We start from the raw sequence: 11,352 nt of genomic DNA, 5'->3' as shown, positions 1-11,352 counted from the left end.
CAGTATCCTGCTGTGAGCTAATGGATGGCCATCTCAGTTTCAGTTAGTTTCTCCTGGACTTTACTTTTGATTGCCACCAGCACATTGTCCTTTAGGTCTCACTTCATCTGTGCTTGAAAGTCTGCAGTGGTTCAAATGTCAAGCCAGATGTGAACCAGATCCCACAGGAGCACATTGTCCAGGATTTTAACAGTTGTGGTTTATCCAATTGCAGTATTGCAATGATTATCTTGGGTTGAGATAGTGCCCTTAGCAAGAGTATAAAACTATTAGAGCTATTCACCATTTCAGAAGATTCAGAAACATTTTCATTGATAAAAGATCAAGGGCCAAACCAGTTCAGCATGGTTTCTATCTTGCCTTATGTGCCTTTGTGTTGCTTCACTCCCACTCCCAAGATGGTAGATACCAAACAGCCTCCTTCACTTTCCCTGATGTTGTCAATCAGAAACTGAAAATTTCAACATTCCTTGTGTAAGTCAGTGATTAGGTTCCGCATGACATGCTCTCAATTGTCCAATTGAGTCAAGATAACCTTGTTTCTTACTTACCTTCATTTATCTTAAATGTTATTCACCTCATACTTATCATAAAGTTGTACATTTCAATATCTGGTCCCTCAGAGAGTAAAGAGGGTTCTTTTAGAATTCCTTGTTTAATTCGCTGGTAATTATTTTAAACTTGTGATTTTGGAATTTTCACAGTTCAGTTGATAAAACACCTTCAGTTTTTAAAATTCTCACTACGCACTCTTCAACAATTTCCAACCCAGTTCTCTCCTTGCTCTGGGCTATGCTGAGTTGTTGCAAGTAGGTTCTTGTAAAAATATTGAATTTATATTTTTCAGTATTTGCAGCTTTGCAGAGTACAAATAATGCACTTAGTCTGACAGATTATGCAATGTTTTATCCATAGTGATGGTGCTGGACAGTTCAGTGCAATTTATTTTTTGACATAAAACCTGTAGCAGGCCCTTTCTGCCCATGAGCCCATGCCACACAATTACACCCAAATGACCTATACCCTCAATACATTTTGAACGATGCGAGGAAACCGGAGCACTGGGAGGAAACCCACACAGACGCAGCATCACCAAGCTGAGGAACAGCTTCTTCCCACGGGCAGTGAGAATGCTGAACGACCAAAGGAACTGCTCACACTAACCATCCGAGTCTCTCGTATTCCCTCATTTTATACTATTTAATGGAACTGGAGGGAATTATTCAGTCTGTTATCCCATGTTAACTCATTGAAAGGGTTATCCAATTATTTCACAGCCTTGATCCTCCCCCATAGCACTGTATCTTTCTTTTTAAATATAGTTATCCTTTACCCTTCTGGAAATAATTAACCAGTCTGCTGCCACCACCCTCTCAGCTGGTAAACTCCAGATCACAAAAACTGTGGCAAAAATAATTCTAAGACCTTTCTCAATTCCCTTAAATCTTTACTTGATCCTGATCCTCCCAACAGTGGATATGTTTTCTCTTATTTTGACAAAATCCTTCATTGGCAATTCTTTATGTATAATTTGAGAATAAAATCTCCCTAGAATTTTTTATATACATCTTGTTTCAAGTTCATAATTAAAGTCATTTAGGACTAACTGTTATCTGAGAAAAGGGAAAGGAATTGCCATGGGGAATATTTCCACATAGTCCACCACTCCAATTCCTTCCAAAAACTAAGTCCAATTTATTTGACATCCTTCCTCAACTGAAAGTAAAACACTCTGGACTTTAATCCCCTTTAAAAAAAATTCTCTGAGCAAGTGTTGCAGGGTTTTAAAGAGAGCTTTTGGCATATTGGTCTTCATAAATCAAAGTATTAAGTATTGGAGTTGGGATGTATGGTAAAGTTGTATAAAACATTGGTGAGGCCAAATTTGGAGTATTGTGTGGAGGTTTCAATTTAAATTTTAAATGCAGACATACACCATAATAACAAGCCTTTCCGACCCACGAACCCTTATTGCCCAATTACACCCAATTGACCTACAAGCCCCAGTACGTTGGGACGAAACTTGAGCATCTGGAGGAAACCCACGCATGCACAGGGAGAATGTACAAATTCCTTACAGACAGCAACAAATTTGAACTTGGGTCACTGGCACTGTAACAGTGCGCTAAGTGCTACGTGACCTGTCCCACCCTTAATTTTAGTCATTTAACTACAGGAGGGATATCAATAAAATTGAAAGAGTGCAGAGAAAATTTACTAGGATGTTGCCAGGACTTCAGGAACTTCAGTTAAACAGGTCGTGGAAAATAGAAAAATGAAAGGAGATTTTATAGAGGTAAGCAAAATTATGAGGGGTATAGATAGACTGTAGTGGAATAAGGTAGTTCAGGAGATGACCTCACTACACTGGACAGGCTGGCTTGCTTCTGACCCTGTAACTCCTCCCCTTAAGATTCCCAATAAAGGCTGATAGCTCTAGTCTCCTCCCTCCATACCAGCCTTGGATCCAGGCTAGCAGCATGTAAAGATGTGCCTAATGTTTCAGGTTATCAAAGCCTTTAATCATTTGCTTCGAGTCTGCTTGTGGTTATTGATCATGCTATAATTTAATAACCCAAAATATCAGGCACGTCTTTACATACTGCTGGTCCAGATCCAAGTGCTACATAGAGTAAATGTATGTAGGTTTTTTTCCATTGAATTTAGGTGAGGTACAAACCAGAGGACATGGGTTAAGGGTAAAAAGGGAAAAGTTTAGGGAGAACTTCTTCACACAGGGAATGGTGGGAGTGAGGAATGAGCTGCCAGCTGAAGTGGTGAATACAGGCTCAGTTTTCACATTTAAGAAAAATTTGGACAGGAACATGGATGGACAGATTCTCAGAGATGTTGACACCCAGGAATTTGAAGTTCTTGAATCTCTCCACTAGTGAGCCCTCGATGAGGATTGAGTTGTGTTCCTCTGAATTCCCCTTGGTTTTGCTCCAAATTTGGCCTCACCAATGTTTTATACAACTTTACCACACATCCCAACTCCAATACTTAATATTGAGCACAAGGTTGTTGGTATGACACCACTAAATGAGCTGATCTATCTCCCTCTTGCATGCTTCCAATTGCTGTTTGTGATTCTGCTAACAACTGTGGTGTCATCTGTAAATTTGTAGATAGCAATAGAATTGTGCCTGGCCACACAGACATGGGTGTATAATGAGTAGAGAAGTGGACCTAGCATGCATCCTTGAGGTATGCCTGTATTGATAATGGGAGGAAAGCCTTCTTCCTCCTCTTGGACATCTTGTTTTGATCAGCTGCCCGCTCTTTTTATTTCCAATTGCCACTGCAACATCAACTGTCTCAATTTTACTACTCCCCTCTTATTCCAATTTCACCTACTCTGAATGCTCCGCCTTCCACTCTCTCCACAAAAATCGCACCATTTTGTTTGAGCACCTTCTACATTTTGCTCAAACCTTGGTGAAGGACTCAAGCTCAGAACATTGGTTATGTAACTTTATCTTTGCTACACTGTTTGACCTGATGAGTTTTTCCTGCATTGTGTTTTTACTTCAATCATGGTGTCTGCCGGCTTTCATGTTTTACTCTTGGAATTTTATACTGTGTTGTGCATTTTCCCTTTTAAAAATAACCTTATTCAAGACATGCTAAGATGGCACCAAACTAAACCACCTCATACAATGTAACTCAGTGTGTATTATGTCACTCACACACACATTTTCCTATAACACTCTTCCCCATCAAAAAAATGTTTTGTACTTACCGGTAAATAAGTATAGAGTTAAATTTAACTATGTTAACACTACAGAGAATTTTAAGTATAACTTTCACTAATTATGGTAACTATAGACCCTGCGCTACCTAACTTAAAATGTATTAACTGGAAATATACCAAGTCTTTAAGTCACCATGCAGAGTCTTTGCGATGTACTGAATAAAATTGTTAATTCATTGCACATGGCCTTTTAAATGTATTGGAGAGTGTCTTTCTCTCTTGGATCTTCTTGGGGATGAAGAACACCAAACCAGAGTACGACTTTTCAACTTTTTTGGAAGTTTGTTGAGAAGGTTTAATTGCCAAAGAAACATCCTCCTCACCTCGATCCTCTATAAATCTTTCTCGTCTGTGTGATGAATTGCAAATAGTTATCTCCATCTTGTGTTCTTAAAGCTCTCCATCCTCCAGTGAATCTCGCTTAGATTCCCTGTCTATCAAGCTTTTCCAAATGTTTCACATCAACCTTTTTCTCCTGTTCTCACCGTTTCTGCCTTTCCTGTTTTCCACACATCTTATCTTTTTTCTCTCGCTGCCGTTTCCTTTGCTTATGTTCCCTCTTTATCCTTCCCTCTCATGTGCTTTCCCATTTCTTTGCTCATTTCCTTGAAGATTTTAAAGTTCATCTCATCTACCTTAAGTGCCCTGAAGACATTAAATTCTTTGAGTTTCTTCGTAACAGTGTTTGTTTCCCATGATTCATTTCTAAAGACTTCAGCTGAATGACTTTGATGCCTGCGTCTTTCATCCAAAATCTTCAACTAGTCCCAAAGGTAAATTATTTGACTCCTCATCTCTGAGCACTTAGCTTCATTCTGAGCCCTCTTCATTTCAAGATGTTGAAGTAATGTTTTCAGGCCTATAATATTCTCATTGGACAGACAGATTGCATCCTCGCCCTCATACACAATATCTATCTCAAAGCTAGTGTCAGTCAGTGATCGAGTTCATCCATGCACAAAATGATTTTTTTCTTTGTTTCTACAAACTCAGCCCTTCTTCATTCATTTTCTTCATTAAGTGAAGCAAATATGCTGACAAAATGCATCTAGCTGTTCAACACTGGGGACAGCATCATAATCAATGAAATAGCCTGTTGCACACAGTATATCACAAAGCTCTTCATCTTCCTCCTTAAGGCACTTTCAACTGCTGCCTTAAATTTTCTTCCTCTGCAACCATCATTTCCAAAAGGCCCTTTATATGCATTTTAACAACTTCTGGTTTTTTTTTTGCAGTCTTTGATCTTCTGAAATTCCAATCTCTTCCCAGATATTCCAAAGATGGGAAAGTGCTGCATTGAGACTGGTAACTGACTCGCTGGCTGGTGTATTACTTTTCTGCACCATCCTCCAGGCTGGCACAGTCCAGCCTCGGCTGTCTGGTCCTGGGTGGCTGACAGCTGGCTCAAGCTGTCAGGCATCCCCCTTGGCATCTGGTCCTGGCTATTCACATCCCTTGCTGTAAATCCTGTCCTGGCTGCCCGATCTGTGGGCAGCCTGTCTCTGGCACTTTGGCTCCTCTCTTGGCGACTGGCCTCTGACTGTCCCTGGCCCTGACTATTTGACCCCTTGCTGGATGTCCTTCCCCAGCTGTTCAGCCCCTCTGTGGGCATCTGGCTTCCTTTCTCTCTCACTTTTTCTCTCTGTAATGCGCGTCAAAAGAACCAAAGACGTTGATCCAAACCAAAGCTTTTATTAACTAAAAGACTGGAGCACATCACAAGTAGGTTGACCAGTTCAGAATGACCTGGTCTGGCTAGGAGCAATCCTTTAAGACCTGCCAGTAGGTGTGGCTACACTCTCAGCCAATCACAGTCATCCTACACTACCATCTGTACATATACACATTGGTGATAGAATCTGTACAATCACACCTACCTCTTTAGTTTCTCTCTCCCTTTCTCTTTCTTTTTTCTCACTTTTTTTATAGTCTTCCACTCGAGTTTCCTCCTTTTTTCCTGCTGCCGAGCACGCGCTTTCGTCTCACTGCAGCTCGATGTCATTCCTGACATTGTTCTTTTATCACCAAATTTTCTACTCCGGTCCTTTTACCTGAAATCTTCTAAATCCCATCATTCGACGTGAGGAATTATTTTGTTTTAAATCTTCGTCATCACTTTATCAAGTATTTTCCCTTTGAAAATAACCTCACTCAATAAAATCTGCAAGCATTTTTATTCATGCCAAGATGGCACCAAACTGAACCTCCTTATACAATGTAACTCTGTTATGCGCGTTCCCATAACACTCTCTTTTGCATACCTTTAAGAATGTGCCAAACCACTTTATTGCCAATGAAGTAGTTCTGGGGTAATCACAAAAGTAATGTTGGAAACACAACTGCCAATTTATATATTTTACAGTTCATTCAAAGAGCAAAAAGGTAATTTCCAGTGAGCCTGCACCTTTTTGCTTAAGATTTAAAATTCAGTTTATTGTTATGTAATAAAGACAGTGCAATATTAAACCAAATTTGTTTTCGTCTGCCATAAGGCAGATAGATTCACCATCGGTAGAAATTGCCTGAAGCGTCTCTTACAATCATAGAGAGAGAAGCAAAAGAGAGTCCCCTCAGAGTAACTGTGTGTCCATGGTTCACTTCCAGTGCTCCTGCAGCCACACACTCTCCAGTTCAAAACGTTAGCAGCCTGAGCTCCAGATCCGAACCACTACAACTTCAAGAGGTGCATCCAGCAGCAGCTCATGGGTTTAGTATCTTTTTTAAAGGAAATATGATTAGCACCACATCAAGGACTGAAGGACCTGTACTGAGCTATAGTGTTCTATGTCTGATCAGGAACCCTCCAGCATCCTTGGCACGCTCTCGTATCCCGATTCCAATACCTTGTTCCCTTTCAGGTAGTTTTGAGCCACTCTCCAGCAGTTTACATCCTGGTAGGAATCCTTCGAATGCCATCATTAACAGCCCACCACTTGCACGGCTTCCCCGCCTCGAGTCACCAACAGCCCACAACCTGCACGGCTTCCCCGCCTCGAGTCACCAACAGCCCACCACCTGCATGGCTTCCTCGCCTCGAGTCACCAACAGCCCACCACCTGCACGTCTTCCTCGCCTCGAGTCACCAACAGCCCACCACCTGCACGGCTTCCCCGCCTCGAGTCACCAACAGCCCACAACCTGCACGGCTTCCCCGCCTCGAGTCACCAACAGCCCACCACCTGCACGGCTTCCCCGCCTCGAGTCACCAACAGCCCACCACCTGCATGGCTTCCTCACCTCGAGTCACCAACAGCCCACCACCTGCACAGCTTCCTCGCCTCGAGTCACCAACAGCCCACAACCTGCATGGCTTCCTCGCCTCGAGTCACCAACAGCCCACAACCTGTCGGTTCTTCAGCCTCAGTGCCCCTCACTGGTCCACTGCCGTGGTCACTGTCTCATGGGTCATCTCCTCTGTTCTACTTTTCACATGGGGCTGCTCACTACATTTTCTTGTGCTCTACGCCAGTCATCTGTAACTCTTTGTGGCTGCTGCCAATCATAGGCACCACCATCTTGGGCACAGACCCCACGTTTGTAATCTTTGGCTTGGCTTCGCGGACGAAGATTTATGGAGGGGTAAATGTCCACGTCAGCTGCAGGCTCGTTGGTGACTGACAAGTCCGATGCGGGACAGGCAGACACGGTTGCAGCGGTAAATTGGTTGGTTGAGGTTGGGTGTTGGGTTTTTCCTCCTTGTCTTTTGTCAGTGAGGTGGGCTCTGCGGTCTTCTTCAAAGGAGGTTGCTGCCCGCCGAACTGTGAGGCGCCAAGATGCACGGTTTGAGGCGATATCAGCCCACTGGCGATGGTCAATGTGACAGGCACCAAGAGATTTCTTTAGGCAGTCCTTGTACCTCTTCTTTGGTGCACCTCTGTCACGGTGGCCAGTGGAGAGCTTGCCATAGAACACGATCTTGGGAAGGCGATGGTCCTCCATTCTGGAGACGTGACCTACCCAGCACAGTTGGATCTTCAGCAGCGTGGATTCGATGCTGTCGGCCTCTGCCATCTCGAGTACTTCGATGTTGGTGATGAAGTCATTCCAATGAATGTTGAGGATGGAGCGGAGACAACGCTGGTGGAAGCGTTCTAGGAGCCGTAGGTGATGCCGCTAGAGGACCCATGATTCGGAGCCGAACAGGAGTGTGGGTATGACACCGGCTCTGTATACGCTTATCTTTGTGAGGTTTTTCAGTTGGTTGTTTTTCCGGACTCTTTTGTGTAGTCTTCCAAAGGCGCTATTTGCCTTGGCGAGTCTGTTGTCCATCTCGTTGTCGATCCTTGCATCTGATGAAATGGTGCAGCCGAGATAGGTAAACTGGTTGACCGTTTTGAGTTTTGTGTGCCCGATGGAGATGTGGGGGGGCTGGTAGTCATGGTGGGGAGCTGGCTGATGGAGGACCTCCGTTTTCTTCAGGCTGACTTCCAGGCCAAACATTTTGGCAGTTTCCGCAAAACAGGACGTCAAACGCTGAAGAGCTGGCTCTGAATGGGCAACTAAAGCAGCATCGTCTGCAAAGAGTAGTTCACGGACAAGTTTCTCTTGTGTCTTGGTGTGAGCTTGCAGGCGCCTCAGATTGAAGAGACTGCCATCCGTGCGGTACCGGATGTAATATTTTTAAATAAAATCTCGTTAGCTCCATTTACAAGCTGTTTAAAGCATGTATGGAGCTAACAGCAGTCAGACTGGGTGGCTGGGCCCTGCGGGAGCATTGTGACTCCACACCCTGCTCTCTGCCGATCCACACCAGTGGCAGCGCCAGCATTTTCATCAACATTCTTATGGCCGATATAAATGCAAAATTATAATTTGACATTTATTATCTGCATTGATTGTTTTTTTTTCACTTCCAATACAATCTGCAAGAGAAACTCACTAGGTTGAGCAGCATCTGTGGGCAAAAAAAATTGTTGATTTTACTGGTTGGAACCCTTTATTAAGATAATTTTTTCTCTCTGACTGATGCTGATCAACCTTGCTGAGTTCAAGGTGAGTTTGTCTTATACATATGCACCAAAATTACTTCTTGCTGCAGACACACAAATATGTAAGATGCACCAACTATAACAGTAATAATATGAGAATTACCACAAATGCAAGGCAGAAAAAGAGATAAATACCACAGGATAGATACATGAATTAGTTGTGGTTAGGGCAAGAAAAAAAAGCATTTTTTTTTACGGAGTGCAGACAGATCTTTTCATGGTCCTGAGATAGTTTATAATTAGGGCTAGTGTATTATTGGAAGATTCAACAAGATTTCAGATTTATTGACAAAAACATATGACATCATATACAACCCTGAGATTCTTTTTCCTTTGAGTGAGGTTGAATTGCCACTTATTGGTAGTGCAAGAAAACTGTATTCAACATACACATGTAAATAAATAAAGAAATGTGAACAAATTGACTGTGCAATACAGAAAGGAAAAAAAAAAATCAATAAAATGCAACAAGTGTTGAGGAGAACCTGATAGGTGTTGAATAAAAACTGTTCTTGTACCTGGAGGTGCTGAACTAAAGGCTTCTGTATCTTAAGCTTGAAGAGAGCAGCAACAAGAGATTGTGACGATTAAATTAAATTTTTTAAATTTAGACATACAGCATGGTAACAGGCCATTTCATCCAATTTATGCCCCAGTAACCTACACCCTTGGTACGTTTCGAAAAGTGGTAGGAAACCAGAGCCTCCGTGGAAAACCCGCACAGACACAGAGAGAACGTATAAACTCTTTACAGACAGCACAGGATTCAAACCCAGGTCCCATTTGCTGGCGCTGTAAAGGCGTTGCGCTAATCACCCATGTTTACAGCCTTTCTGAGGCAGCGCCTCACATAAATGCTTTCAATAGATGGGAGGTTACTGCATGTAATGGATGTGGCTAAGTTTACCACTACCTGGAGCCTTTTACCCTCAAGTTGTAATGCAACTAGTCAGTATACTTTCCACAATACACCTGCAAAGTTTGACGAGAATATTCAATGACATGCTGTTTCCAGGAGATGTCCTCTGACATGTGGACTCTCAGTAGCTTGGAAGTATTAACCCTCTCTCTCCACTGCTGTCCCTTACAGCAGATTGTGTTTTTATTCCAGCATTTGAAGTCTCTGGTGCATCAGGTTTACTAGTATGCCTCACTTCATATTTGTGGAAATAACTGAATTGTTACAAGCCCAAAGTTTTCTTCCTGGGGCTATAGTGGTATATTAAATATTTTTATTTACTTTCCAATTAACATATTCTAATTTACCATGATTTGTCTGGGGACGTGTCCATGAGCTGTAGAATGTTTACGCTTATTGACAATCAACTGGTGCATCACTGAAAGTCTTGTCAGCTCAAACATCTGATTGGCTGTGCTGTTTGCCTCGACATCCATTCATTGTGAGGCAAGATTCCTATTAAAGTTTATTAGAACCTCAGTACTGCTTCATTCTTGTTGAATATTAGAAATCTAAATGAAATTCACAAGAGTCCCAGATAAATATCGTGATTGATATTTGAAAGCAGAGACCTTAGCTTTGATCTTTTACACTGCTCATGGGTAACCTTAAACAGTATTCAAACATGCCTTGGAAATGTACATACTTATAATTACATTTTTGAAGATATTGATTGATTGATAAACATTCCCAGGCTTCATGGAGTAACTGTCCTATTCTTAAGAATATTTGCTCTGAAATTTTTTATGTCCATCTGAGTTTAAAGGCCTCAGTTTAAAGTTTCACCCAAAGGACATCACCTCCAATGTTTGTTGTGCGATGTGCCAACCTTGACCGTGTGCTCATTTCTCTGGAGTCCAACTTCAACTCAATAGCTCCTGGCTTATTGGAGCTGAAGTCTAGTACTCTTGTTGATGATAAGGTTCAGAGTGATGTCACTGTGGCCATTATGAGAGAGGAGGAGGAACTGGGAGAACAGAATGGAGAACTTAATTGCAAGAGGCAAGATGGATGGGTGTTTGTAAATGGTTTTTTATTTGCCTACAAGCAAAATATAATTTGAAAACGTACTAGACTGCATTCATCTCGTTTGGCACTTTACAGAGACTTGCAGGAGCGTCCTACCTGGAACATCCAAGTGTAACGCAAAAGGGAACCCCTGGACCTCTTGAACACCCCCCTCTCCATTCTCTATTCATTGCTGCAAAAGCACCGACAAAACTACTCCTCTCTCCCTTCCAAATGGAACTCCCTTTCCCTCTCTTCCAGTGCATATACACTCTGAAAGACAGCCTTGCATTCATTCTCTCCTGACTTCAGAAGAAACTTCTGAAGAACTTGAAACTTTCGTGGAACCTGTATTTAATAATAAAGGAATAGCCCTGCCCAAAGAAATTGCTGTTTAATAAAAACAGATTTACCTTTTGGCTCTCTTCGAATTTGTCTCATTGCTATCACAACAATCCTCAGGACACTCCTGTAGCCCTCTGGACATAATAGTTTCCATGAGATTTTAATTGAGCATGCGCAATATAACGTAGGACAAGTCCCGGCGTGCACTTGTGAGCTCAGGTCAGTCGTACCATAACAAGACCACATAGCACTACAACTCCCGGCGTGCACCTGTGAGCCCAGGTCAGTCGTACCAT

At 42.4% G+C, this 11,352-nt stretch overlaps 1 protein-coding gene across 1 annotated transcript in view; it reads right to left on the bottom strand.

Moving 5' to 3' along the window:
- col7a1l (collagen type VII alpha 1-like) overlaps positions 1-10,493 on the bottom strand; it is a 208,364-nt gene extending 197,871 nt beyond the window's left edge. The window contains exons 1-2 of the mRNA XM_069907699.1: positions 10,012-10,493; positions 2-121 (exon numbers count right to left, since the gene is read on the bottom strand). The gene's annotated coding sequence lies outside the window, so the exon portion shown is untranslated. The remainder of the gene's footprint in view (position 1; positions 122-10,011) is intronic.
- Positions 10,494-11,352: the final 859 nt, after the last annotated feature.

The sequence above is a fragment of the Narcine bancroftii genome, chromosome 13 (genome assembly GCF_036971445.1).
Source record: "Narcine bancroftii isolate sNarBan1 chromosome 13, sNarBan1.hap1, whole genome shotgun sequence".
Classification (NCBI taxonomy): domain Eukaryota; kingdom Metazoa; phylum Chordata; class Chondrichthyes; order Torpediniformes; family Narcinidae; genus Narcine; species Narcine bancroftii.
This window is presented reverse-complemented; position numbering and strand designations above follow the sequence as displayed.